This window comes from Lepidothrix coronata, unplaced genomic scaffold (genome assembly GCF_001604755.1).
Source record: "Lepidothrix coronata isolate B3197 unplaced genomic scaffold, Lepidothrix_coronata-1.0 Scaffold205, whole genome shotgun sequence".
NCBI lineage: Eukaryota > Metazoa > Chordata > Aves > Passeriformes > Pipridae > Lepidothrix > Lepidothrix coronata.
The window spans coordinates 1,275,728-1,301,717 of NW_016690385.1; the positions used below are offsets into that span (position 1 = coordinate 1,275,728).

The 25,990-nt window shown below is 39.1% G+C and overlaps 1 protein-coding gene across 2 annotated transcripts in view; it reads left to right on the forward strand.

The window, feature by feature from the left end:
• The first annotated feature begins 875 nt into the window (after nucleotides 1–875).
• The window catches only part of PPARG (peroxisome proliferator activated receptor gamma), a 53,335-nt gene continuing 28,220 nt past the window's right edge, over nucleotides 876–25,990 (forward strand). Inside the window, exon 1 of one of the 2 annotated variants that reach the window (XM_017832794.1) lies at nucleotides 876–984. The gene's annotated coding sequence lies outside the window, so the exon portion shown is untranslated. Of the gene's footprint in view, nucleotides 1,017–25,990 lie in introns of both variants that reach the window. The other variant, XM_017832793.1, reaches the window with a different exon arrangement.

Sequence of the window (25,990 nt, forward strand, 5' to 3'; positions counted from 1 at the left end):
CTTTCAAAATGCTTGATGACTAAGAACCATAATGAGGCAAATTTAGAATCCTTCAATCTTCCAGTGATGTCCAAGGGATCAAGAGGTTTTAAAGACAAACTGTTGTATCCTGGGGCATCTTGAGTTACGGGATGACTCTCTAAAACCTGTTGATTTTACGCTTTTTTTCCCTCATCTAACTTCTTTTTAAAAGAATCGGAGAGTGAGATAGAGGAGGTGACATGCTTGTTGGGACTTGCCGCTTCTGGAGAGGTACCGAACACAGCCTATACCGCTTGTCTCTGCATTCCTGGAGGGGGGAGAAGGGGGGAGAGATAATCTCTAGCTTTCAAAAAAAAAAAGTGAGGGGAAAAGAAGAATTTGATTTACCTCTGTTACTGCTAAAAACCTTTTCAGAAAAGCCTTTACTCCTGTCACAGCAGGACACAACCTGACGTGAGGTGACCAAGCCAACTACACAGCGCAGAGAGGAGGAGGCTGGAGAATGGGAAGGCAAAAGAGAAAGCAGTCAGTAGGCGGAAAAACTGAATTTTCAGTTACGGGAGATTACAGGGAGCAGAGATCAAATTCCAGATCCACTCCGGGGCCCGCGCTCTGCCCTCAGGTACAGGCAGGTGATTCCGCTCGGCGGGCGCGGACCCGGAGGGAACTGGCTGGGCTGGAGGGACGATCTGAAGGGGAGAGGACGGAGCCGCGGCGCCTCCTCCCCCTCGTTCTCCTCCTCATGGACCCGCTGCCCCGCTTGTCCCCGTCCCTGTGGCCGCGGCCGCCCCCGTTCCCATCTCCCCTGCCCCCGGCCCGTCCCCTCCGCCCGCCGCCCCCTCGGCCCCTCGGCCCGCTCCGCTCCCCGCAGCGCCCGCCGGGGGCCGGCGGGAGGCGGCGCCGGCCGGGGGAGGCGGTCCCTGCCCGGGAGGACGGGCCGAGCCGGGGAGTTTATCCCACTAGAAGGGAACAGTTGCTCCCGCTGAGACTTGACAGCGCCAGGTCAGTGCGGGCTGCGGGGACCGTCCCCCGAGGTGAGGGGCCGGCGGGGGCGTGAGGAGAGCGCCGGGCTAAGGGAGCCGCGGGCGGGGGCGGTGTGAGGGGCCGAGGGGCCGGGGGGCTGCCGGGCTCGGGGCGGGCAGAGCGCGGAGCCCCGGCCCGCCGGGGATGCTCGGAGTGCCGGGGCTGGACGGTGGCTCCGCGGGAGCGGGGCGGGGATCGAGGCTGTTCCTGGAGCTGGAGGAGAGCGGGGCGCTCGGCCCGGCCCGGGGGGAGCGGGGCTGGCGGGGCCGCTGCGGAGCCCGCGGGGCGGTGCGGGAGGGGAGCGCGATGCGGGGCCCGGAGCACCCCCGGCTGCCTCCAGGTGCCTCTGCCGGAGCCTCCTGCTCGCGGGAGCGTGGGCGCTGTGTCCATGGTGCTGTACCGGGGCCGGCGCGGGCGCTCCCGGGGAGGATGCTCGGGGGCTGCGGGGGGGATTCCCCCGGGCAGGGGGAGCTGATGCGGCTCCGCGGCCTCGGGGACAGGCACCCACAGGGCAGTGCTGGGCTCACCTGGCTCCTGCTCTTAATGAATGAACAGCCTTTTACTTATTTATTTATTTTAAATTTCTCAATCGCAGAAAGTCGGGGAGCCTTTCTGAGCCTGCAACAACTAAGATGCTATGTTGAAATGTATTGTGTCTTGATGCCATGCCTCAGGTTCGCAGGAGCATTTTGTAATCTTCCTGGTGTCATTTCTCTCCAGGGTATTCTGCAGCTAGAGAGTGCAAGTTCCTGTGGTGTTGTAACTTTGAGGCACTGTGTTCACACGAGAATACAATGCTGACTTAAAAGGGATGCATTTATTAATATTAGTGATGTAAGGCTGGTATTTATTCTGATTGAAAGCTCAGGAAATTATCAATTTCTTCATGTACTGTGGAGTTTAAGTTCCTTTAAATCAGATGGATCAACTATAATTCTTCTGGAAATAACTAGGTTTTGACATAGCCTTGTATTTGTGACTCACTGCCCCATCTCTGAATGAGCTTTTGATGTGGCACATGATTCCATTTAAAAATGTCTATTAAAATTTTCTTTTTCTGGTACCAATTAGTCTATAATTTAATAAGTAATTTACCTTTCAAAAGATTACTATGAGTTGTTACTAGTTAACTAAAAATTCCCAGTGTACACCAAGTGACTATGACATACGATACTCAGCCCTCTCCTTTGAAAAGAAGTTGCAAATGTTGTGCTCTCATTAATATCAGAATTTGTTGCATGAAGTCATGTGTTTGACATCATTATTCTCTTTGACTGTCACAAAAAAAATTGCTGCAGAAATTGCTTAGAGATTTAATTACGAGATTGTAAGGAATTGCTGTTAGCAGTGCGTTAAGACGGCACAATATAAGCATGGACTTGTCAGGGGGAGAGAGAGCTGAAAAAACAGTTGGCATGGACTTTGATAACTAATCAGAAATATAATTTAATGGTATTTTACACAGGCAAGTTTTGAATTTTGATGTTCTTAGACATCAGTTTTTTAAAATACCCCACTAGCTGGTAGTGGTTCAGAGACTATACACTTGTAATTAGCCTTAAGATAGTGTGTGTTTCTTAGAAATGCTTCAATGTCAAATTCCTGGATAATACAATGTATTAAACATCAGCATTCCATGAAACTTCCATTACAACATAGAATATATAAATAATCCTTGTTTTCCTCATTTATATTTCATATAATGAATTCTCAGAAAATTCTCACCAAAACAAGGTGGCAAAACATTAGAATTTAATTGAAAAATACTGAAGCTATGCCTTTTAACCTTCCTTATGGTACCTATAAAAACACCCACTATCAACGCTGCTTCTAAATCTGACTCTATCGTGAACTTCTTTTCATAACCATAAGTCCATTTCTAAGTCAATAAAATAAATTTAGGTGGAGCTTCAATTACTGTCAGTAAAATTTTCTGCTTATAGCAATGGCTAATGAATTTTGAGAAAAGATATATTGTAAAAACAAGGGAAAGTTTAAAAGTAGAATAAAAACTCTATCTAGTACAAAACCGGACTAAATAACGAAAAGGGCACTTGGTTGTTTCACCTTGATTTCTGAGGCCCTTTTTTTTTACATATAATCTGTTCAGAATGGAGCTGGATATATTTACTGGGCATTTTTGTAGCCTAATTGTGGATCTCTAGTTGCCTGTATTTGATATTCAGAATCTGCATTTCTTTTACAATCTTTTGTCACAAGGATTATTCCCATGGCCACCAAAGTCATGCAGTAAAACAGTTTCCAGTGCAGTTTATTTCTCAAGGGAAATTATAATACAATTATAAAGTCTCCATGCTGGGTTCTTTTGGAGTCATGGATACAATACTTCCCATTAGTTATTGCTACTGGTTTATATTTTTAATCACTGATAGGCTTATTAAATGTAGGATATTAGATGATGAGTCCTAATCGTTCCAATCGTTTCCATAATGATGTATTTTTTTTAGCAGCAGGGATCTATTTTTCAGGTACTTTATGCCAAATGTTCTTTATGTGTCAGATAACTTTTTGTGAGCTAACAAAAGAAAAAGTTAGAACCAGTCCAAAGCAAGAGAACATGGTTGTACTCAAGTCCTACACACCCATGACACAAATAGAAGTTGGGGTTTCCCATTAAGAGGTCTGTTCTCAAGGATTTAATTTAACTAGTACAGAGTACTTGGGGAAAAAATCTCCTCCTTGCCCCCATCTTTTTCCCTATGGAGATTTTTCCAAGGCAGAATGAAAAATGAAAGAGCCATAAGATTTGTTTTCAGATATTTTGATTCTCAGGAATATGAAATGTAAATTGATTCCTACATTAAATGGTAAAGCTTTTACGTTTCTTTTGTCTGTTCCCCCCTCCCCTTTTTATTTTATACAAAGGAAAGTCTGGGGCTTTTTTTCAGTTGTGCTTTTTTTAAATGTAGACTAGTCCATCTTTTCTCAGTTGTACCTGCTTTCAGGTTCCAGTGACAATGTAGAAAATGCTGGTGATGAGCAAATTGTCACCCCAGTACTAGAACCTGTGGTGAGTGGCTTGGGATACTCCACATCTTGCAGGTATAAGGAGATATATAAGGAGAAAATACACGTGGCAACCCTAGGGAAGACTGAGTTTCTACTTCAGCATCAGGTCTTCTACCGCAACGAGGAATTCTCTTCTGTCTGTCCCTTGAAAGTTGTCAGCTCTTCTCACAAGGCAAAAGTAGAAGGAAATCTATCGTAGACTCTTGTTCTTTAAATTTAGAGTGGGGAAAAAAAAAAGCAAGACCTGGTTTTCAGTCTTCATATCTGAAAACTTTCGCAGAACTAAAGTCAATTTGATAAGGTTCACATTTTTCTCCCACTCCACCCACACCTTCCATTACATTATTTGGCCTGTTTGCCCTCTCATAAACCAGTCTATAGAATTGAACTAAACAATGACATCATTCTCCAATTAAAATTCATGATATGTGAAATATATTTTTAATTACCTGTGTTGCAGTAGTACCCAGCAGCCTAGTCAAAATTGGGGCCATCTTGTTACTCACTTAAATGTAATAATTGCCCTTATCCTTAATACTATATGATCTATGACATGAGAATGCAAATATTTACACATTTACAATGGACACACAATATCGGGGTGCAATTGATGCAAAGAATTAAATTTCAAATTCCAGTGATTTATGCTTACAACAGTAAATGATTCTTACAAAATTATGACAACTAAGTTATGTATATGTGTAATAAATCCCCATATTTACAGCAAAAACCCCTCAACTTCTAGGCAGTATCCTATTCTCTAAATAGAGCTGTTCTTACTTAGCAGTTTCACTGGCTTTCACTGCAAATAGAGAAAATATCCTGCTTGGAAAGGGGAGGATAAGGCACTACCTCAGGAGCCAGGCAGTGCATTTCTGGAATGGACTAGCAGGTGATGCTTTGTGGACTTGCATCAGCCACCCCCTTTCCTCATGACTAAGCAGATCACCTCCATGCCATGCAGTCTGCACTTTGAGGACAAAGTCTAGGAATTCAAGTCTATGAATCCCAAAGTCTACTCTGCTGGTTGATAATTAGCAATTTAAAAAACACAAAGCTTACGTAGCTTTGTCAATGTATGTTCAGGCCCAAGTGGGCTCCATGCCTGCTGAGGTGAACGTATGTGTGTGGTTACGGATGTGCTTGTAGGGCATGTGTGTGTGTGTAGGGAGGGTATTAACCTATTATAGAGAGGCTTCCTACTTATCCCAGCAAGACTGAAAGGCTATATATAACTTCTGATAACACAGTATAATAAATATTGGGTAATATCCCAGTAGAAAAATATACAGAACACTCCACACTATTAAAGAAGTGTTGGTTTATTGGAAGGTGCACAGAGTATAGAAAAAAGATCCCAGCTTCTCTGAGGTCAGTGGTGGATCTGCTGTTTCAGTAGGGTCAGGTTTGCAATCTATGTTCAGTGATAGAAATTTTGTCCTATACACTGTTTGCTTCCACACAATTGCTACTGAATTACTACTCATGTGTGTGTTTAGTGTGCTGAAAATACGGGGTCTGACTCGAAAGGAATTGCTGTTTGCTCAATGAGACTGAAGGCCTGAAATTAGATAACCATGAATATATATTATAGCAAAAGTCCTACCTATTTTTCTTTAAATTTTATAAGAAATGCCAGTGTAACAGGGGGAGTATATTTATCTGGAGTACTGGTGTTTGTGATCCATTTCTTTAAATGAAATATTACCGTTTTGATACGGACACTGAAGTTGGTGTTAGTTTATTCCAGACCTTCAAATTAGGCACTAGTTCTAGTTTTGGTCTTACAGCAGCTGTCATGGGAGGAAAACAGTGTACTTTGTGCTGCTTTATGGACTGTTGGAATTTCATGAGCTCCATGGGGACTCCAGTCTTTCCTCTTTATCACAGATCTGATTGAGGCACATTTGAGATTCCCTTTTGTCTGAATCCTGTACTTTTTTATAGACCTCCATCTGCGATTCCTCTAACTTACCCATTCATATGTATAAAATTCTAAATATGTTTATTTTCATCCAAACACTTTTAGCTGTAATGGAACATTCATACAGGATAAGTTAGAGCAATGGAGGTTTTCTTATTGTATCCTGTGTTTTTCCGCTGGGTTAAAGCCTTTCTTTTCAGAGGATTTCATATTTGCACAAAGTAGTCCTGCCCAGAATTATGATCTCGTCTTAAACTTTTTACACAATATGTGATTACACTGCATTGCATAAAGTGGAATTTTATGTTATAATATTGCATTATAAGTCCATAGTACTTGTGTGTTTGTTTAGATTTATTGAACACAGATGTTGTGTAACTGCTGTAACTATTTGTGGCTGTGAAGCAGCAATTCTGAAGTTTGAGAGGCTTTGAACTTAGGTTGCTATCTATATACAAATAGACTGATGTAGATTTGCACTGTCTGTGCTAGGGCATTATTTTAATATTGCTGTGAAGTAAGTACTCAGGCATGGTGGCTTGAGAGATATGTCAGGCTACCAAAAGAGTCACTTTGTTACACCAAAAAAAAGGAACTATGAAAAGAAAAATGTTAATTACAGGCTTTAACACTCACACCAAGATCTTCTAGTAGGGGTGGTCAGAAAAACAGGTTTTACTACCTAAACCTGGTGCTTTGTGGTGCTATCTAATATGGGGGCTTGTGGAAAAATGCAGCCACGTCTATTTACTGCCTTTCATAATGTACATATTTCCTCATGATAGGTTTAGGCACTGACTTTTTATGTCTACAGTAAACAAAGTAAATAAAACTGAGACTTTATCCTTTCATCTTGAATATGTTTTCCTTGGAGTTACTGTTCCCTACAGTGGTATTTAAGCTACAATATTTTGTGCTGAATCTCAGTTTTTAAGCTCAATAGAAGCATATTATTATGTGGTATATTGCTGAATTGATTTTTAATCCTACCTATGAATGTTAAAAAAAAAAAAAAGGAAGCCAAATTTTACTTTCAGTCATACCCAGAGAAATCTATAGTTAGTGTACTACAGAAGTACATGAGGGCAAAAAGTTATTTGCACAGAGTTTATCTGTATTCTCTAACCTTATTCGGGACCATTTTTAATGGAATCATGAGAAGTTTTGAAGAGGCTACTGGCTGAGGGTCTCATTCTGAGGGTCTCATTCCCTTCAGAGTAAGGGAAATATATGTTATCTATTTGCTTTCTAGCTTGTAGCATGTCTAAAACAAGGTTCTTGCACTGCCCTAACGATGCAGCCGTTCCTCCGACCCTGCTAAAGTTAACCAGGAGAGTGGATGGATTTACTTCATTGAGTCCCTAAAGTTCTGCCAGGATTTTACTGCATTTTGCTGGATTTCTTCCCTATTGTCACTCCCAGATGCCATCATTTGCACTTAAACTGCATATCTGAGATGCCTGATTTGTACATCAAGGCATGCTGGTGTATCTAAGTTTTAAAATTATTAGAAATATTAAGAGAAGCAGGCTGGTGTTTTATTTATTTTGAATATCCCGTAGTAATGGTCTACATAAATAGAGTTTGATAGATGAGTGCATATTGCAAGATACCCATATAAAGGTATAGACTTTTTGAGTTTTGCTTAGAACATCATTAAAGACCGTGGAAACAAAAATTCTGCAAATATGCTTTCACTTTCAGAATTTCCAGCTGTTGCTGAAGATGGTTTGAGATGATAAACAAGATGAAATGTTGAGCTTTATTTAGAACAAAAGGGTTTCACATTAAAGCAGCTTTCTGAATGAAATAAGCACCATTTAGGTTTATTTTCCTGCTTTTTTTAATACATTTACACTAAAGCTATTGCCAGAATTGCTAAATTGGCCTGGAGTAGAGTATTTAGTAAAGATCTCATCTGAGTTGTTATAATTAACTACAGAATAAGTTTCAAAATCAGTATTATAAAAGTTTATTATGACACGTCTTGAATTTAAAATAGGAAAAAAGCAAATATTCCAGAATTACTTGGAAAGGTTCAGGGTTTTAGCAGTGGCTTGAATGTATTTTTCGTTATTAAGGCAATGCAAAATAATTTCCAAAAATCTCCTGGAAGCTTAATTAGTTCCTATCTTGCCTTTTTCTTTTTTTTTTTTAATTATTTAGGTGTTTGCGTGTAAGAAACCCTATTGGAAACAAATTCCACATTGCTCTCCAGGATTACCTTGCCAATGGATCTCGGGTGTGTTTTGCAAGCCCCTTGGAGTGTTTGCTGTGCTGTGAGCTCCCAATTGTCCTGAACGGGTTAATTGTTTTTGTGATGCAGAGAAGAACATTATGGCACATGAATAGGAGACCCGAGAGGGTTCCTTACACAGTTTCCTTTGGGCACTACCCAAAGCCTTGTTCTCTGGGCCTGCCTCACGTGATCAGCCTGGACAACTTGACCAATTAAACTGGGTGCGGCAGATATTTATTATGTTCACAAGATCTTGTTTAGGGTCGGGATTTTTGCAGTAATCCAATCCCTTGTATAAAATATACACTTGGAATCGTTGCGCTGGCTTAGGTTTTATCCTGGTTAGATCCGATAAAACATCAGGTTATGCAAACTACATTCTGACACAGGTAATGACATTTGAGGAATTATTTTCTGAGATCAGGATTACTGATTTATTAAGAAATAGTCGTTACAGCACAGTTGGCGTAGGCAGGAATTCTTGACAGTGCTTGAAGTACTGGAAAACCCATCAGTATCTAGAACCCATTTTTCCTACAACAAAGGTATTTTCTTGTAGACGTGTCTTCTTGAAAATTTTAAATCTTAATCCAAAAATAGAATGTTAAAGATATATTTTCCCACAAACGTACCTTCATGTTTTAATTTCTGTAACAAACCCGTTCACATGCTCATGCCAGAGTTCACAGGAGCAGCTCTCCTCATGGAATGAGTCTGCCTCTATCACTGTTTTCATTGTGCTGGTCACTGGGGGATCGTATCTGTCAAATTTTTAATGAGTCACAGTTTTGTTAAGGAGGGCATTTTCATGCAAGGGAAGAGTTGCAAGCAGTACAGTGGCTCTGAGCTGGACATAATATGCTGTTTCATCCTTCATGATGTAATACTGAGGATGTGGAAGTCATGTGCACTTCTTTCCATTCTTTTTCTGGGTCATGAGGGTGCCAATTCTAAGTAGGTGAGAGATCAAATAAAAACCCAGAAAACTGCTTTCTGTAGATTTTATCAATTCTGTTTTTCAAAGATGACAATATTATCAACAGTGTTCTGCTTCTTTACAAATGAAAATATTAATAAACCAAAATTTATGCAGAATAGGTGGATTAATGTGCAATGTTAAGATTGGCTCTGACTTTTTAATCTTGTGAAATAGTGAGATTATCTTTAATCTTAATAGAGACTGCTGGTGTGCAGCGTGATTAGATTAATTGCAGTGGTGGATTAAGGCAGGGATCTAAGGCCGATGTGGGACTTTGGAGGCCCAGCAGAGAAGTGAGTTGGGAAAAAGGGAAAAAGCTGTCCAGAGTGAATATTAGGAAAGGAAATGAATTAATTAAATTAATTAATTAACGGAAGTTTCAAGAGAAGGCAGTGGGAAGATTGGCTATAACTGCTGTTTCTCTTTATTAATTTAGCCCTTTTTATGTTTGCCAAAGAAAGTATTCAAACCCAGGAAAATTCTTTTAAAAATACAACTGTTTGAATTTCTTTTTCAAAGTTTAAAGTTTACTGCTGGAACCTTCTTGATTTTGAATTCTTCTCTCTGGTCTCTTATGAGATTTTCAGCTTTTCTTGGTTTAAGATATGCTGACAATGCCATAACGTGGTCTTTCACTGTATTTTGGCATTCCTACTCATTGTTCTTTTTCTGCCCAAGTTTGCTCTGTTTTTTAAATCTAGCCTTATTTATTACTCCTTTGAGAACAGGAACTGTCTAATATGCTAACAACAAGTGACAGCTTTCCTGTCACTGAGGACAGGAGAACAGGCAGTGAATATTGCTGAAGCTGAGGTAAGTTTAGAATAACAATAACTTGTGCATCCCCTAAATTTGATATACTGTAGTGTGACCACGTTCTCTGACGCAGGCTGGGCAGCAGATTCCTGTCTCCTCCCCCAGCCACCAACAGGAAGGCACAGCACAATGTTAGACAGCATGTGGAAATTTTCAATTTCTGCTGAAGGCTGACCCTTAGACAGAAGGGTGATTCTTTTGTTGGCACTAATGAAATGCTGCGAGTCTCCATAGAGTGTCAGAATAAATGCACTTAAATTAAAAAAACAAAACCACAACAAATTAGTAGACATTAAAACAGTGAGACAGTAAGATTGTTTCTTCCTTTCCTCCCCAAATTTGCCTTTTGAAGGGAAGAGTAAAGGGAGGAAAAGGTTTGAGGTGAATAAGGTGAGAGACACAGTGTAAGAGGAGAGATAAAGCAGAGAGAAACTCTAATTGTCCTGAAGGAAAGCAGAAAAAAAGCAAGAAGGAAGAAGAAATCGATGCAGGTATGGTTGCCACTTTGCTAACAATTACTCCAGGAAGGGCTAATTAATGTAGTAATTATACCTGACACTCTGTGGAGGAAAGGAATTCTCTGGAGTTCAAACCAGTAGGAGTTATAGAGCCTCCATTCAGCCATGAATATGGAAATTAAAGAACGACAGTGTAGACTAAATACTAAATGGCACTGTTTTCTGATTCCAGGGCTATATAAACTGTTGTATAGCTCCTCAAAGAAAACACCTTCTAAATAACAATTTCTGAAATTAAATCAGAGAAAAAAAAATCTCCTGCAGAGATGAGTGTTGCACTGGAACGAGTTCCTGACAGCCCCTAGGGGACATTTCCCTCCCTTCATCTTCCAGGAGCCTCACTGAGAACAGGTTCCCATGTGCCCTTTGGTGCTGGGCAGTCCATCTGCTGAACAGTGAGTTTTCCTCTACATCCCTAGGGCATGTGGATTATCTTAGCTCCTAGAAGCCAGGGTGCTTATTGTATCTTGAGGTGCTTATTGTATCTTGTTAATTTTTCTCAGAGCAGAAGATGAGATAAATAATTAGCAGTGTCCAGCTTGCTGTAGTATTGACATCTTTATATTGTGGAGTCTCAAAGCAGCAAAGTATTTCTTCTGTTTTCATGACACACAGATAGATGTGTAAATGCTCCTGCTAGATATCAGTTATAGGAATTGGATCATTTTACTTGGTTTGTCTGACTGAGTGTCAAGAATGGAACTTGTATCTTAGAGGTTTCCATCTCTGCAGGGGTTTTTGCACATGAGTGCTGAACATTGTCAGAGCTCCATGCCTCCCCTTTCTAAAATCTGAGTACCCACTACAGGTCTTGCCAGGCAGAAGCTGGGGCCACATTTAGGAAGGAAAGGTTATTCACAATTAAATAACTGTGTGAATTTGAGGAAAAACAAAACAACTCCCTGAGCAATTATATTCTCTGGTCTCAGAGAAGCCTAATTGAACCAGTAAATCAAAAAGTGCTGTAACTTGGGCACAGGAAGTGGATGGGGAAATTAAGTTCTTAGAATTGTCCCTGGTCCAGTTTTAGCTCATCCAATTAAGAGCCATTCAATAACTTCCCAGAAATACTTTGGGGGTCAGCATGGGCCATGGACCATTTGCAACAGGCCATTTACGTGTTGCCACCCAGTTTTGACAACTGGGAGAGTCTGATCATGAATGGAACAGGTATGGGCAGAGTGAGAGTCCTGCTGCTCCTCAGTTCATTGATATAACTAAAACAGAATCGGCTTAAATGCCTCTCAGATTTGTTACTATTTTCTTTTAAGTTTCTTCCTGCCTACAGAGCAAGATGATCTGTGCTTCATGTTCCATTCATAAATTTTTAGCTCTAAAAGATTAATGTTGTATAACCTGGAGATCTTTTTAAGTTTGAGAACTTCTGGCATACAAGAAAGAAGTGGAAGTTGTATATTTGGCAGAGTAGAGGTTGGAATTTTATGAAAACAAAAATCTCTAGAAGTCATTTTAGTCTGTGTTCTCTGGTCATTTGGCTGTCATGTAAATAAATCAAAGGACACATAACAAAAAGCCCAAAATCTTTTGAAATACTCCTAATTTCTTTTCTAACCACTGGTGAAGGAAGAAGGCATTAGTGTGGTAGAAAAATTCTTTCTCTATTTATACATCTGTCCTGAGCAGATGTTAGTAAAATACTTGTATATGATAAAGCTGTTGCTCTGAAAAATACCTTGAAATTTTTACTGGCCTGCTGTCCATTCCAAGAACTTTAGACAACTAACATTGTAACTCACCTGTAAAGTATACATTACAACTTGTTTGCTCTGAAAATTCCTTTTGGCTCAAGTGAAAGCGCACAGGGCAAACAAAGTTATGAAATGTGTACACAAGGTGTGAGAGGAGATGGTTACACTTGGGTATAATTTATGGTCCTGAGCCTTCAGGATTGTCAGTGCAGTCTGACCTGTGCTCACCATCTCACTGGTTTGAGTGGGATCACAAATGAATATCAGGCCCAAGTCAGACTGACTGATTTGCCCCAAATAGTGTCAAAAAATAAATCATAGCTTTTTAATTTTTCTCTTAATTAAATAGAAAGCCCAAAAGATGAACTCGATGATCCTTGTGGGTCCCTTCCAAATCAGAATATTCTGTGACTCTGATTTTAAGACTTGATGATTTGAGATCTAAAATATTTGACAGTGTAGCCACTATTTTAAACTCCATTTCTGTTGTAAAAGTTGATAAATATTTTTACTGTTAAAATCCTTTCAGCCGTGTGATCATTGATTCAATTAAAGGAGCAGAAAATACCATGTTTTGTTGAGACTTAAAAAAGATACATCAAGAACCTTTGGAGGTATTTAAACAGGTGAAGCATTCAGGAAGAAATGTAAAGGAAGTTATAAGATTTTTCAAGAGAATGAGACACAGGCTTCTTAATAAGAGTATGACAATTCAGAGACCCAAAGCACCATTGAAGATGAAAATTCTAATATTTTAATTTCAAATAACAGACCAGCAACCTCAGAAATAGTATAGAGAGAAGGACGTTGTCTTGAATATGGGAAACTGGAGATGGGGGAAAGCACTGCATGGTATTTATTTATATAGGAAAAATATTCCAGGGCTCCTCAATCCCTTTTGTTATTCTTAATTAAAGAGTAATTTTTAGAGGAATTTTTTTAAAACAAAGTGGTGTCATTTTTAACCTTCCTCACACTGGCTAAACTAAAAGTGGGTAGGTTTAGATTAGATATTAGGGACAAGTTGTTGGCTGTGAGGGTGGGGAGGCCCTGGCACAGGTTGCCCAGAGAAGCTGTGGCTGCCCCATCCCTGGAAGTGTCCAAGGCCAGGCTGGACGGGGCTTGGAGCAACCTGGGCTGGTGGAAGGTGTCCCTGCCCATGGCAGGGGGTGGAACAAGACAGTCTTTGAGGTCCCTTCCAACCCAAACAGCTCCATGGCCCTGTGGAGGCAGCACGTTGTTCCATGTGGTGTGGGCAGCACACGACGCAGCCAGGCCCAACTGAGGAGTAACCCAGAAACGCAAAGTTCTGCAGGAGCATTTCCTGTCTGCTGAATCTTGAAGGCTTTTTTTTCAAAATTGCTCCACCTTGGAAAATCTTAGCTAAAACAGGGATTAAACCCTAACAAATGGGTATCCAGTGTGTTAATATCAAAGCCAATTTTTAAACAAACTTAAATGGTTTATAACGAAGTTGGGGTAACACAGAAGGACAAATAAGGGAAGTAGTGTGTGAATCATCTTGCCTGTTAAAAAGTCTTGTTCTGTCCTTATACAAACAGTTCCTTGAACAGTAGATCCAATTAACTTAGTTGCCTATCGATATGTCCTTTTGGAATTTTGGAATTTTTCGTTTGGATTTGCTGATGTGTTTTACAAGGTGAGGTCAAACTCTCTCAGTGGTGACACCAACAACAATTTTGGCACATTGTGTTAAAACTCCTCTACACTGTAGTCAGTTCTGGCTGGAAAAAGCCAGTGTTTCTAAAAGCTCTTGGGATGAAGAGAAAGAGACCAACAAAGACACAAGAGGTAACAGTGAATATTATAAACCTTGTTTCTTTAGAATTACATTATCAACTGAAAAATTAGTTTTTTAATGGGCATTATTTGAATCAATCTGCTAAATAAATATTGATATTTTATAATATCTTTCCAAATTTCAAGTATTCCACATACCTTTGGGATGTGCTGACCAAATTTAGGAACCACTGAAATATAGAACTTCTTAGAAAGACCTTTCAGAATGAGTCTGTATCTTAATATTTTATTACAGGGAACCAGAAGCACGAGAAATCCCACAGGGAAATATGTTCCTTTTTGGTAAATTAATCATGGCTTCCAGAGCAGAAAGCCCAGAAAAGCATCTAAACATTTCCAGTTTAGTTTTAACTACTTTGTCAATCGTTTAAATTTCCTTCCTCTGTATCTGAACCACGAACTGTTATTCAAAATGGTTTAAAATCATAAGTTCATATAGCCTGAAACTTTTTCAAGAAAATAAAAAAGCAGTTTGTGGCCTCTGGGAGAGTAAATTCCAGGGTTAATTTATAACTAAAGCAAATGTATCTATAAAAAGAAGAAAAGCTCCATAAGAAATATGTTAACAAATGACAAGAAAAAGGAGGCTCGATAAAAGATATCAGACCTTGTTTGGCACCAGTGATTTTATGACTGAGGAATTCAATTATAGGTGTGTTGGGAGTACCAAATCACAATTCTTTAAATCACTAATGGGAGACAAAGCTCTTTATCATGGTCAGAATGTGTTCGCATGCAATGTTCAGTCCTGCCCTCTGTAAATAAACTTTTAGTGCCCACACTCTGCATCTGCAGAGTCTGTGTCACACAGAGCAAAAGATACACAATTTCTGTTGAATCACTTGTCAGACACGCCTGCTGATACACTTTTATTAGAAATGATGGCAACCAAGACATTTCTTCCCCTAACTTTGTAGTGCTCCTGTAAGTTTGTAAGTTGTTTCAGCTTGTAATTTTTCCCTTTCTGTATTATTAAGATTCTTCTAGAATCGTGGCATATTTGTTTGCAGGAAGGTTCAGTGTATATGACATCAGTGTGCTCTGCAGCGATAGGCAGCAAATCGTATCAGCTTGGATTTGTTTACTCCTGTGGTAGATACATGAGTGTCATAGAGGTCTTGGACCGGTGATGTAGATAATGACTTTGTACTTACCCCAGAGAGATGGATTAGCCTCGGATCAACGACAAATTAACTCCTGCGGTCTGCCTCGAACACTTGTTGTAGAGCAGTAAACCCCCGCCTCTTGTCAGCCACTGAAAGAGGAAGGGCTGTTTCTGGAACTGCAAATGTAACGCACGGGGAGATCCCCCTGTTAACAGCTGTTGGGGGAAAATTGAAAGGACTCCCTTTTGTTTGCACGGCTGAGTTACTGCACAGGGTGTGCATCGCTCTGGGAAACGCAGAGCCACAGCACACGGTGTGCATCGCTCGGGAACCGCAGAGCCACAGCACAGGGTGTGCATCGCTCGGGAACCGCAGAGCCCGGGAACGGCAGAGCCCGGGAACCGCAGAGCCACGCAACTCGTTAAGGTGGCGGGAGCTGATTTAAGAGTCCTTTGAATCTTTGTACAGTTTTGTTGGACGTGTCATCACTGTGACCTTCCAATATGATCACACTGAATTACACTACACTGTACTCTCTATGTGGCACCATTGTACAGATGTTATATGCACAATGCCTACCCAAACTACCAAGTCAGCAGACTACTTATAGAAAAAGTTTAACAAAAAGTTTTATTTTCATCAATTTCTTTTCTTCTTTTGGTATCTGTAGTTGAGCAGAAATGTCATTGCAAAGGCTTATGAGTAAGAATTTTACACCGAATATCCAAAATATTTAATTCCTTTCAATGATCTTTTTATTGACCTACCGATTTTACTTGTAGTGAGAAAATTATTCTCTCCTAAATAAAAACTTATTAACGGCTGTTAGTTTTTACCATCTTGACCATTTGAATATTTTAAAATATAAGCAACATCATTCAGCTTCTACTTATTTAACTAATTATCTTTGTGGGCTTTATTGACATAGACTTAGTTATAAAGACTAAGAAGTGTTGGAACATCCCCATCTTAAACTATTAAGTGTTTACTATACCTAAGTATTTAAACACTGTGATTGGTAGGTGGTAATCACCCCATATCACGAAGATGGAGAATAGTTTAGAGCAAGAGGCTTCTTTAGCTGCTCTGAATCAGCCTCAGGAGGAACCTCTCTCGCTGCCCACCAAGGAACCCGAGATACTATCCTCGTTAGCCATTTCCAATACTTGCCACACAGGAATATTCTGAGAACCGATTTTTCAACCTCCTGCTTTTAAATCAGCTTCCTGAGATCCCAGGAAAAATTACTGTAATATAACAAGCATGGAAATGCGGACGTGTGTGAATTTGAGAGAGCAGATCTGTGTTGTGGAGCAGAAAAAGAGTGCTGTAGGGGTAGGAATTGCTCTCTCAAAGGAGTAGGACTCTATTCCAGAAAGAAGCCCTTGTCTCACAGCCAGTGCTACCCTGATGCTCTGAATGCAGGGACTCCACAGACCTTAAAATTCCCTAAAGCTGACTCTCAGATGATGTTGAAAAAAGAAAAGGTGAAAGATTCAGGGAAATACCTTGGTTATGTTCCTGGGGTTTTTTAGTTAACATACCACGTGCCTTTCCTCTCAACCTCTAGGAATGCCTTGGATGTCTGTCAAGACCACAAAGTTGTCCGTACTGTAGAAATGTATGAAAGTTGTCTCTAAACAGAGTTGCCGTTTCTCTTTTCCTTATCTGTGAAGGAAACACAGCAACTCCCACTGGGGAAATTTCATCTTAACTTGATCTTAAAATAAAAAATCAAGGGAAAGGTCATATCCTAATAAGCTGTGCAAATCTAAATTCCCAGGGAGCTTCAAAATGACATTGTATGACTAGGGCATTAACAATTTTCCAACAATGTATTTTTGAACTGCTTACAATAGTGGTTTTAACATGCGGGGGCAAATAGTAAAAGAAAAACACAACTGGCAAGATCCAAGACACAACTGAGTGCTGTGATTCACAGCACCCCTTGATAATCCACGGGCTTTGTATCTGACAAACATCATAGAATGGGCAACTTTTCTGCTTTCATTGAGATGGAAATCTTGGGAGGAAGCTATTTATTGCTCAGTTTATGTATTGTTGTGATCTCAGTATCGATAGTTTGTACTTTTTCCCTAACCTAGGATTATAAAGCAGTGATTTCCTCAGAATGTGCCTACTTAGTGTGATCTGTATGTTTGCCTCGGTAGAGATTTTGAGTTTGGTATGTTCATATTGACCAAGAGGTCCAGCATTCCTGTTCAAAATACATGCTGCCTTTGTTGTCCTGCAAAAGGTAAATTAAATAAACTGATTCAAATTTTACAGTCATTTTTAAAGGAGACTATTTGTCCCCAGATTATCTTGTCTGACTCAGTGACCATATACATGTGGAGCTCTAAAAAAATACTCCATACTTCCAAAATAAACTAAGTCCAGTACCAGTTTACATCTGAAACAGTTTAGGAATTAGAATTAGACCACTGTCTAATTGTATTAGTTTTACACAGCATTCCATACAGGTTTTACCAGCCCACCCTTTGCATTGGGAAGGTGTGGCATGAGATTAACACTGTCTTCTCGGAGCCCAATGAATACCAGATTCTGCTTTTGCAAATAGTTTGGTGTTTTACCTGTTTTGTGAAGCTCTAGTGATAGTAGAAAGTGACAGTGAGAGATCTAAACCAGGCTCTAAATCCACAATCTCTGCTGGTTTAGATGGGTGAAATGGAACTAGATTATAGTTGTGCTTGGTTTCATCCTTGTCATATCCCTCTACACCAAGTATATCACTGGTGGTGATGGATCCCCTAAGCTACCGCAGACTTCTTTGTTAGTTTGTCCCCAGTGTAGTGATAAGCTTTAAAACAGACGTTCACACCTTTGTTCTGCAAAGCACAGGAACCACAGGCTGTGGGAAACCATTGGCTGCTGAAGACCCCTCCTGATCTTTTGGATTAGAGATGATTCAAAAGGTTTCAGTGGGAGTTTTCTCATAATAGTGTCTTATCCTGACATTCAGCACTACATTACACTGGATGTAATTCAGATTTCCCTTTAGAATTTTTTTATCATAATCTCAATAGTATTTTAATATCTTTTTAAATACAACTGAATCTTTGAAGAGGTTGACCATGTTGTGATCTTGCTTCAAAATCAGCATATAGAAATTTGCAACTGTTGATACGTGTTTAGAAGTTAAAAAAAATTAGAACAGTAAAAAGTGCCAGTAGCTTGTCCTCAGTACATACCAGAGCGACATGTTCAGCTGTTCACACGCCTGCTTGAGGGGTTACAAGAAGTCACAGCAATGACTTTTAGTTCCTCACACTAAACTTGCTTGCCTAGAAAAGGAATCTCCTTAAAAGAACAACGAGGTATGACAACAATAATTTATTGCAAGGTTAACTGTTGGTATTTATCTTCCAATGGAAGATAAATAGCTGATTTAAAAAGAAACCAATCAAGTTATCAAGTATCCCAGAGTATTGCAGTGTATGATTTGTGGTTTGTATGTGAAGATGACACATGTATTTAGATCAAAGAAACATAGTTACATATAATTATTCAAAATAACACTTTTCAGAAAGTTAATTAATATGGTTTTCAGTACAATATCTTATTCCATTAATGTTCTAGAAAAAATACAAGAAGTTACATAATTATATTATATACTATATATATATTATCTATTATAGTATATATTATAAATAATGTATTATAAATATAAGTATTTAACTGCACATTTTTGTCTTGAATTGTGGCGTATTCCTCTATTTATTACAACAGGAAACTGAAAGGTTTGCTGTTAGCTGTCCTCTTAGACTACTTGCAGAAGAAGTTCTTACAGTATTTTAAATATAGAAAAAACCAAGACGATGACAAGAACACGTGACAGAGAAGGGAACTGAAATTTTCTCAATCTCTTTCTTCCCTTCTTTTTAAGGCTGTTAAAATTTAACATAGCTGCTTTGCTTGTCCCACTATTATTAATGTTGCATAACCCTATAATTATTAATCTGACTGAAACGGTGTTAGAACTTGATTATACACATTTCTCCTCACTTGGAAGCAGAAAATTCTGTCAAAGACAGAAATGGAATGGCAGTTCAGATTTTTAAAGAAAGCAGGCAAGTTTACATGAACTGGGATCTCAAATCCCAAATCCAGTGGAGCAGAGGTGACTGGGGCACACCAAGATTTTCTAGCTTAGATCTGATAGACACTTCATACTCTCCACAGTACTTGTGTTCTAAATACAAAGTGCAATCAGAGTCTTTACTGATTTAGTAAAGCATTGGTAGATTCTTTACAGCTGGAAACACATTTACAAAAATGGCTGCTGAGGACTAGCTGTTAAAAATAGTAGAATTATGAAATTATACATAAATAACTTTTTCCTAACAGTAAATTGTTCTTAGCTGTGGATGCTCCACTTTCTTCTTGTGTCCTAAAATGATGTCATTTTAACTCTCAAACATTTCTTGTCAAAAATAGCGATGCCAGTTCCCATCTTCCTTTACCAGAATGCTCTGGACAGTTACACATCACTGGGAGATCAAACCCCTGCTGCCTTGGGCTGCCCACGTGTCTGACAAGGGTGACACATTCTGTGCGTGGGCACTCTGGGCCAAAGGTCACCAACACTACAAACTGCAGAATAACATCAAACACAACTTTGGAAATGTTTAATTTATTGCAGAGGCAAAGAACAGTAGCAAAAGCCATGGGATGCTAAAGGGGTGCTGTGTATTGCCAGACAGGTAATTTTGCTTAAATACAAACATCCCCTGCTTTTGAGAGGAATGACATTTACAGGACTGCTGTGGGACCTGTGGGAAAGAATTTTCCACACCTTGGCAGCTCAAAATGTTTATTTCTTCATGGGGAAAGCAAGACAATTTCAACTGATGAATTGGAAAAACTTGTACTTCAAAAGAGAAAGGTTGACAAAAGTAGGGCCAAGTCAATGCAGAAGTATTCATAGGATATTAATAACACAGAGGAAGAATAACCCATTAGAAAGTAAGATCAAACAAATTTCTACCTTTTAATTTTCAGGCATATCGTAAAATCCAAACCTTGCCATATCATTTATTAGAAAACACAGTAGGTTTGTATCCCAGTAACAAGGTCAGGACTTTGGAGAAATTTACATTGCTGTATCACTGTGCAGGTTATATTTAAGTTCTTTTTGAAAGGCATTAATGATTTCAAAATTAAATAGAAGATGAAATCGTGTTTTTTTTTCCCCACAAATATTTTGTGTATTTTTGCTCATAAAGAGGTGGTGGGGAGCATATTCATCTTTTCATTCAGGTTCAGACAGCACTTTCCCATTGTGTTTTTAGTAAGTTACTTCTGTGTTTTTAAGAGAATGGTATCTTTTATTTGGGTTTTTTTTCCCTTGAAAATTACATTTGGAAAAGAATTAACTGTCTCCATCAAATTCTGTGCTACTCCCAAAGACTTTTGTCAGATTCTCAGTAAAATAGGGGGGGGCCTCTTCTCAGAAAACTGTTAGGGGTGGGTTCAATAACCTTGTGTAACAGCTGAGCATGTGCCCTTCTTAATTATCAGATAATGTTGTGCTGATAGTCCTTTATTGGGTGCATGTATTGGGGGATTTTCTTTCTCAGTGGTAGAAGGAGTTTTGCTTATTAGTATGAGATGGTAGGAATGACATAATTCAAAATAGTTTGATTTGTCTGACGTATAAACTGACATCCAGGCCTAGTTGGGGCTGGTTAGGGAAGCTGTTAGCCCATAAAACTTGCTATTTTAACCCATTTCATTTAGTTTAGAACACAAGACAATACAGTTCTGTTCTAGGGCTGTCTAGTATCACTTATTGCACAGTAACTCAGATCCTGGGTGCTGCATCTGAGGCTGTTTTGGAGGGTTTTTTCCCTTTGTTCACTACTTCCTATAGTTTTAAGCACCAACCTGCAAGAAGTTTTTCTGAAGTGTGTGAACCAGAAAAATCCTGATGAAATTCCCGTATTTTTGGTTGAAAGTAAGAAATACAATAATACGAAAGGAGGTGTGTTGGTGCTGACTTAATGCTGAGTTTTTATAGTTGATGTTTTAGTATTCTTTTTCTCAGGTTGCTATTATTTAGTCATACACAGGCTTTAAAATTAATATCTTATATCTAGCTCTTGCAGAGATTTTAATCAGAAAGTTTCCACTTGTTTTCCTTCTGGAATGAAACACTGAACACAATGTTACTTTGGATTGTGTTTTATACTGACCCCAAAAAAACAAGAACAGGGAAGATTCTCCTGATGCTTGTAGCCCAGTAGAAGATTCAGAAGTGAAACTGTTCAAGGTACTTAAATTTAGAGCACAATTCAACATAAATTTGCTGGTGTCCATTAAATACTTCTCACAGGGTTGCAATTGCAGTCACAAAAGCAAGCTCACCCTGCTTGTGCCCTGAATCCACACTCCCTGTGGAGGCAGCCTGGAGTCACCTCCACGGGAGAGTTTTAAAGCTAGGTGGAAAAATTAATATTTCGAGAGATGGGAGTATATGAGATGCAAAGAACACTGATCTAAACATGTGATAAGTATCCAGCACTATTGAGAACAATAATTATCGAATCACATGTGAAAACATGTCAACATGGTTTAGCTGGGAATTTTTTGGAGGGTCAAAAGTGCAGCAGTCAGATGACAAGAGATTGCTCTGGTGCTGCAAAGTGGCTGAGCAGGTTGTGTGCTTTGCAGCTCATACAGTTGAGAAGGTTAATTTTTTTTTTTGCTCGTTTAAAAGATGAAAGATACATTTGTGCAACAGATGAGAGGTGTACAAAAGTTCATGTGTTTTTATTATTAAATGATTTAGCTGAGTACTCTTACTGTAGGCAGGCAGAAAGCTGCTGTTACATAGAATCAAATTGGGATACTCCTTTTTCTCTTGCCTGGTGTTTATCTTGCCAGAGCAATGGCAACAATTGCAGTGGAGTAAAGAGTAATGTCTTTCAGCTCTGCATTGGGCAGCACTGGGGTACCCTCCGAGCTTAGAAAGGTCTGGTAGAAGAATTTTAGCAGCTAATGAAAATACCCTTCAATAAATAAAAATTCAAATAATGTATTAAAATTTATTTTTTAAAAAACTGCATTCCCCACAAAATCCAAACATATTTTTCTTCTGATTAATTCAGGGGGCATTAGAAAGGGGAAAATGCTCAATGATAAACCCTCTTTGGTGCTATTTATCTGCTTTCTTGAGCTTTGATGTGTTTGAATTGTCTTGACATCACCGAGTTTAGTGACTGTACACACAGATAGAGTATTGTCTTGTACTTGGCATGTATCAGAAATGACATCTAGTTCTATATAGGGAAATGTATTTATTGTTAAACTGAGATATTCTCTGTATTTAATGCAGAAATTGTGCTAAGCATGTTTATGTTAATGAATGAGTTTTGCAACATGGTGCTTTTTAACTTTTACAACTTGGTGATTGTCCAAGAGGTTAAAATATTTTGCCAAAAAATAGCACTTACTCAAATCATGTGAGCCCTGTATATAGTCTTACCACATCCAAACGCATTTTACATTTTTATTATTTTGAAGATGACAGCTTTGGGATTGAAAACGACTCATCCTGATATGAGAGAAGCATTTTTATGGATAATTTTTTTCAATGTGTTTGACTGCCAGGAAAAACTTTAAAAGTGGGATTTAATTCAAGGAATGAGTTTAAACTCATGTGGCATTTTTTCCTCCTCCTCCTCTTCCTGTGGGAGTATTCAGTATTCTGCCATGGCAGGGAACTGCCTTTAGGATATTAAAGAATATATTTTACCCTATTACAGTTGTGTGTCTTATTAGCTCATCTCTTGGAAACTATGCTGAAGTTTACTGTCTTGTGAACATTTAAAAGCACTGACATGACAGTGTCTGAGGAGAGCAAAAAATCCCAGGCTTTTTACCAAGAGTATTCTCCATCCGTAAATTCTCTACTACTGCAAAGTGGATTGAGAAAGCTTAATGTGGTTATTTAAGTATTAATGTTATAAAAATTCTTCAGTGTTAGCGTAAGATTTATTGCACCTACAATGTTTTAGATGAAAAATATTAACTGGATATTGTGCACATAACATACATTTGCTATTAAAGTTATTAACATTTCAAAAAGAATTATGAACTTGGTATTCAGATCTGAATTTCATAAGGGAGTACAACTGTTCTAAAGTTTCTTGTTAAATTGGCACCTTACTTGATAATTATTGGCTAAGCACCATTTTCAAAGAATGGAGTCTATTATTAGTATATTAAAATACTTTAAGAGACATGGTGATAATGACCTAATGAAACCAGATAAGCAGTGGAGCATAAGATTGTATGGTAAATAGTTGCAGTGCTTACACATCTCTTGTGTATGTTTTGCCACATTACTGCTGAAATTTTGATAATCTCACAAGGGTTTATGAAGCCACAGAACAACTGGCAAATGTTGGTATAATGCATCATGGGTGAGCACAGCATAAACTTATTGAACAGCCTTTCTGCTGTCCCTGAATCCTGACCAGCTTCAGCCAGTGCTGGTCCCTGCTGGAGCACACAGCAGGGCCTGGCTGCACAGTGCCACTGCTGCTCCATCCCACCTGGGGCTCTCCTGTGGCAACTCTGGGCACAGTGCTTAGGGAGAAACAGGGATTTTACACAGGGCAGATGGCATTTTATGAGAATCTAATTTCTTATGGATCTCTAATGCAACATACATTGATTTATTTGTGTGTATGCATGTGTACAATGTGTAATTTAATCACACTTACGTATCTTTCTTAGCCAGGAACTGAGTTTTTAAAAATGCTTCCCTTCAAGCAAGTGTTTAAATACCATTAGCACTAATGCACTATTCAAAATAAGGCATATAAATGAGTGTTTTGCTTAACTGTGGCCTAACCACTGAATTTCTATTGAAGCTGTAAAACTTTCTGTTGACTTCAGAGCAAGTTAGACCTCTGAAAGCACAGTCACAAGTTATGCATAGGTCTGCATATGAAACTTCTGAATGGGTAATTTGCTGTTACAATACTTTTAATGGCAAATTGAACACTTTTGAATGATATGGATTTCCTGTAGTGGGTACAACTTTTGCTAGACCCCAGCAATACAAAGTCTGCCCACTATAGTAAATACCAGTTATTAAAGGTGTGGGTCAAGCACAGTCCTGACAATGGTAGCACTCTTGTCAATTGAATTGTGTTGTGTTGTTGTAGTTGATAAAGCTTTGCTATCTTGTGTCCCACACAGCATTTTTGATCTATTTTAAAATCAATTACTTCCTTCAGTGTTCGGAGGCACCTCCATGCCAAGAGCAGCCTTCCCCTCAGCTGTCCTGCTCTGCCAAAGGGGGCAAAGGGCTCTCCCAAGAACCCAGCTTCTGCTGATTACAAAATGCCCCGTGATTCATTGCCTATCTATCAGGATCCTATTTTAAATCACAATGATTCATAGAGAGCAACGCCTACATTTTATATAATGAGCTTGTTTTACAATACTGCCAGCGCCAGTTGGAAATGTGCTCTTTGGTTCTGCTTTCCTCAAATCCCTCAAGCCCAACATGAGCCAGGTTTAAGTTCTACTAAGGCAAGTAGGCATGTTGTAAATGCCGATATATAGTCTTTGCCCACTAGAATTCTGGAGAGATTTATTCTGATTTTAAGCTACCAGTCAGATGATACCTTATTTTTCAGATTTTTATGCTTCTCGAGGTGATTTTTTTTTGTTCAAAGAAGTGGAATGACAATCATTTCTATTTCGAAGAGTGGGAGGTATTTTTAAGACATTTTTGAGCAAAAAGCATTGGAAGGTCTTTCATCAGGATTAATTTCAGTTTTAGTCCACGGTGCCTCACAAAGCCTGATTGCAGCTGCCTGTAACTAGGAAAGTGCAGCTTTTCTGCTCAAGTATTTCTAAGAACAATTTGAGGATCCTTTCCCACAAACTTTGAATCTGACTTAACAGAGCAGGACTGATCTCCTCAGCTCCACGTGCTGCCAGTCCTGTGCCAGTAGTAGAACACTTTTAATTCCCTAGTAGTCAGGCTTTTACCACAGGAAGCCCAACACAGTGTCAGTTCCAGGATTTTGTAGTTATGCTTTCCATGATTTTGAAGGGCTGTTCCTCTTAAATCTGAGCCATCTTTCTATGATTTTTCCAGTTATATAAATCAGAGTTTCTTATACAGAAATTTTCCATTATCCTGTAGTCTCAATTCCTGTTTAAGCTATCTGAGCACAGCCTTGCAATCAGTTCTTTTATGTCCTGAAATAACCTGAAGTTTCATCAATATCTATCCAGTATTAGAACGCAACAAACCCTACATTAGCTACTTGAAATGGGATGGTAGAATTTGTAGTATATTTGAGTAGCCCATGGCATTTTTGAGCTTGTCTCTCATTTGCATTTATATTTCCAATGGTTTAGGTTGCTGTAAGGGTATAAAATGCTGCTATTTCAAATAAGAACCCAGGCCACTTACCATTTTGTGTGAATTACTTAGGCATAATATAGAAAATATGTCTAAAATTAAACAGCTCTATTATTCCCTGAATGGGCTTTTCCCCCCGTTTCTATTAACAACTACCTCTTAAACATTGTAGTAAATTTTATGGCCTGTGTTTTTAATGAACACAGCCTGTAGTTATAATTCAGTTATAGGGATAAAATACCTTTCCCACTGATTTATGAGTTGGGGTTTTTTTGCCTTTTCAAGTGTTTGGATTTATATAGTTTCTCCTGATGTTTTACTGTGCAGCCTTGCTGACAGGATGAATGGGTTGAGTCCCTTATTTTTCATTTGGCTTCCTGAAGGCTGTGGGTGTCACTGGTCTCTGCAGTCCTTGCACAGTGCACTGCCTAG